Source organism: Capsicum annuum, chromosome 2 (assembly GCF_002878395.1).
Source record: "Capsicum annuum cultivar UCD-10X-F1 chromosome 2, UCD10Xv1.1, whole genome shotgun sequence".
NCBI classification, from domain to species: domain Eukaryota; kingdom Viridiplantae; phylum Streptophyta; class Magnoliopsida; order Solanales; family Solanaceae; genus Capsicum; species Capsicum annuum.
In genome coordinates this window covers 96,189,915-96,194,477 of record NC_061112.1, presented here as the reverse complement: position 1 = coordinate 96,194,477, position 4,563 = coordinate 96,189,915, and positions in this window count along the sequence as shown.

Sequence of the window (4,563 nt, the reverse complement as noted above, 5' to 3'; positions counted from 1 at the left end):
AAGTGTTGTCTGAATAAAGAGTTGAAGGAATATATCTCCAACTAACTTCATAAACTGATAACTGGCTAAAATAATAATGGATAAATAAAATCATATTGTCCTCGAATGAAGAGGACTCACTGAATCTCTGCGACTGGAAATTCTATTGCTACTACTGATCTGGAGCTAGTGTCTCTGAACCTATAGTGTAACATGAAAAGAAAGCACCATAGTGCAAATATGTCAGTATGAGATAATGTACTGAGTATATGAGTGAGGTAGGCTAAATATAAATAGGGTTTGCATCCATGGCAATGCTAACTGTCTGACTGACATGAACGTAAGAGTACAAACATGCACACATAGTAACTAAAATCGTGGGTGCATGATATCTAGTCCTGTATGCTAATACATAGTTTACTGATGCTAACATGACTGATACTAAAATTTTGATAACATGGGCGACTGTATCTGACAATCTTGAATTTGATGGAACTATTTGAGTTACATACTATAACTAAGTCTGACTGTATCTAATAGTCCTGATATACTGAAATCTGAAGACCTATCTGAGTTCTTTTATTGAGACAGATTCTGAAACTATGGGAGGTAGTTGTGTAACTGACATGCCCTAATAACGGATATAGCTAAGTTGGGGTCCAATCTCTGCCCCGACTGGAGGGGTGTCAATACCGCGCCACTGGTAAGGACAGTTGTGGGTGACCCTTACCTAGCAGGTATTCGAAAGGAGAATAGTAGGAACCCTAAACTAACAGGTTAAGCCACCTTATCAACCCTAATCTGACAGGCTAAGATTTCTCAACCTACGCTGGCTACGTAGTTCTGGAACACAAGGATGATTGTAAAGAATCACACCCTAAATTGGTAAGTAAGTCCCCATCCTTGGGTTCACTCGGTGCTAACTTCTACTCTCATCTAAAGTTACTAAACATGATTTAACAGACTGTATATGGATAGATTGACTAACTTTCATTGACTAATGGAGTAATACTATTATCTGAGAGTTAACTGAGATAATGAGATTTCTGAGGTTTCCTGAGTCACATGACTAACTGAGTTCTATAGATTATAGCTTGACTGAGATTATCATGAAAACATTACATGGCTCTAGGCACACAATTATATTTTTTTGGGTACGAATACCCCCAGGACTCGATAGAAGGAAACTGGCACACATGACATGACTTGATCATAAGATTTGAGTCCACAATTCATAATATCATAAGTAGGAGATATCATATTTCATATAGTTATTGAACATCTTAAACATTGTAGGTAATGCATGGATATATTTCGTGTACATATTGTATATCTCCATTATCATACATGCTTCATACCACCACAATAGCAATACATGAAAAACATGGGATTTATATTGAAGTATATAGCTAACATGGACTTGTCATTTAGACATCATAGAACCATACAAACATGAATTTCTAGCATCCTATGAATTTTATCAAACACCTTACATGCATTATTTAAGGCATAGGTGAGTTTTATACTTTCACCATATTAAACCACCTAAAGTTCATGGTTTTCAATTAGCAAACATATATATTCCATGAAAAAACCTTTAGACATCACATTACAACTTAAACACCAATTGTTAACATGTACATACTCATATCACCATAAAAAGTTTACAAAATAATATTTAAAACATGGTTCTTGAGCTCTATGAATGGATTGGATCCATAGATGAACACTACGCATACCTTAGAAAGGAAACCTTGATGATTTGCTGGAGAGTTCTTGGATTTGGGAAACTTAATTCTCAATTCTCTTGGAAAAAGGCTTGAATCTTGCTTTTGAGAGATGAGTTTGATGGAAACCCTAATCTTATGGTTGAGAGCGTAAGAGAGGGTTTTTGAGATGCTTAACTGAAGAAAAAATGGGAAAAATTACACCTATTTAGGGTTATAAGTCATGGAAGGTGAAGAAAATAACCAAAATACCCTTATGAAATAAATTCCCAGTTGCTGAAAAATCATAGTTGACCACCTTCATGATAGGGCATCACAAATATGGTAAGTTGTCACGAATGTCGTCACTTAGGAGCTGGTTTCTGCCTAAGGCTGATGACCTTCGTGATAGGGCAAAAAAATGTGGTAAGCTACCACAAATGTCATCACTTAGGAGCTGGTTTCTGCCTAAGGCTGACGACCTTCGTGATAGGGCATCACAAATGTGGTAAGCTACCATGAATGTCGTCACTTAGGATCTGGTTTCTGCCTAAGGCTGACGACCTTCGTGATAGGGCGTCATAAATGTGGTAAGCTACCACAAATGTCATTACTTGGGAGCTGGTTTCTGCCTAAGGCTGATGACCTTCATGATAGGGCATCACAAATGTGGTAAGCTACCACGAATGTTGTCACTTAGGAGTTGGTTTCAGCCTAAGGCTGACGAACTTCGTGATAGGGCATCACAAATGTGGTAAGCTACTACGAATGTAGTCACTTAGGAGCTTGTTTCTATCTAAGGCTGACGACCTTCATTATAGGGTATCACAAATATGGTTAGCTACCACGAATGTCGTCACTTAGGAGTTATTTCCAGCCTAACATGCTAGAGTAAAATAGTAATAACTCTTTGCTCCGATATCAGATTTATAGAAAATTGGTATCGTTGGAAATATAATTCAATTATCTATCTGTTGATAGTTTATGAGCTCAAAAATTCCAAGTATAATTATAGATATTCTCATTTGAAGTTGGCTATACCAATATCCTTCTCAAGAATTCAATTGGTAAGGAATGTTTTGATTCATCTGATAACTGGGAGTTATTTGAATCCTTAATATACATATAAACTACTCTTAAACTATAAAACAACCATGATGTACTATGCATGAGCTTGGTACACTACTCTAATATTGGTTTTGATTGTTTGGGGTATTATAGTGTGCCTTTGATTTTAAGGGTAGTTGGATAACCACTTGCCCTTGATTGAGTTTGCATATAATAGCAGTTATCATTCCAGTATTTAGATGGCTCTATTTGAGGTGCTCTATGGGAGGATATACAGATATCCCATTGGTTGGGTTAAAGTGGGTGAGGCTGTAGTAGCATGGCCTCTCTTGGTATTTGATACCTTAGAAAAAGTTTAGTTGATCAAGGGAAGGCTTAAGATAGCTTAGAGCCGACAAAAATTATATGCAGATGTGCGTCGAAAGGATCTCTAGTTTGATATTAGTGATTATGTATATTTGGAATCCTCTGCTATGAAAGGAGTGAAGAGGTTTTGAAAGAAGGGGAAGCTCAGTCTCTACTATATCGGTCCTTACTGAATTCTCAGCCGTTTTGGAAAGGTAGCTTATGAGCTTGAGTTTCCTTCAGATTTAGCTTTTGTACATCCAGTGGTTCATGTCTCCTTGCTAAAGAAAAGTATAGGTGACCCAGTAGTTACAGTCCCTATAGAGGGTATAGATGTTCAGAACAGCCTCTCTTATAAAGAGATCCCAGTCAAAATTTTTAATCATCAGGTTCGTAGACTGAGGAACAAAAAAGTTCCTCTAGTCAAAGTTCTTTGGTGAAATCAGTTCGTTGATGGAGCTACTTGGGAAGCAGAAGCAAATATGCGGACCAAGTATTCTTAACTCTTCTCTACAAACTCAGGCTCATCTTAAGGTAATAATTTTCCTTAAATTTACATAGTTCTATGCTCATATTACCTTAACAACTCTGTATTGATTCAGTTGCATAGCATTCTCATATCATGCATACCTTCATGAAACAACTCAATCATGTGTCATGCCTTCAGAATTTAGTCATGCTTCAGTTATGCATGATCAGTATAAAAACTTAGTATATCAGTAGTTTCAGTTATGAAATCCTGCTTTTGTTGTGCATATCCAGTATGTAAACTCAGTCTGTCAGTATCCTCAGCTTAGTCAGTCTCATTCAAGGATGAATGTTTCCAAGGGGGAGATACTGTAAGACCCTACAAAATCACAGCTTAACTTAGTCCCTTAGAGCATGAAAAGAGGTTCCAAACTTAGAAATTACAGCTAAGCGTTTATACATAGAATTATAAAGCCTTCAAAAGTTGGCGATCTTATTTTATGATTCCTACAACCATAAAATGTTAATTTTTAGGTTGATTCAAGATCAGGAATGTCAGTAGGTGTTCTCGGACGAGTTTTGGATTTTTTGGACATTGTTTGAGGCACATTTTGAAGTCCAAAATAGTGGATCAATGTAATCTCATTACGTCGCCTATCGCGTCAATAGATATTTTTCCTAGCTTCCAGTGCAAATTCTAGTGAGCCGATGCAATCTCAATGAATTGCATCGACCATCACATCGACCCCATCAACACAGTGCATCGGTCTACGCATTGGTCTGTGCATCACTGGGCACGTTTTAAATAATTAAAATTCTGCAACTAGAGGCATATTTGGGTTATTTTCCCACTCCTATTTATCCCTAAAACATGTAATTAAGCCATCCAAGAGAAAGAAATTCATTATTTCTCTCAATTTCCTCAATAACAAACCCCAACCCTCCAAATTCAAGATTCAAGCTTTCAGAAATTCACCACAACTTTCATAGAATTAAC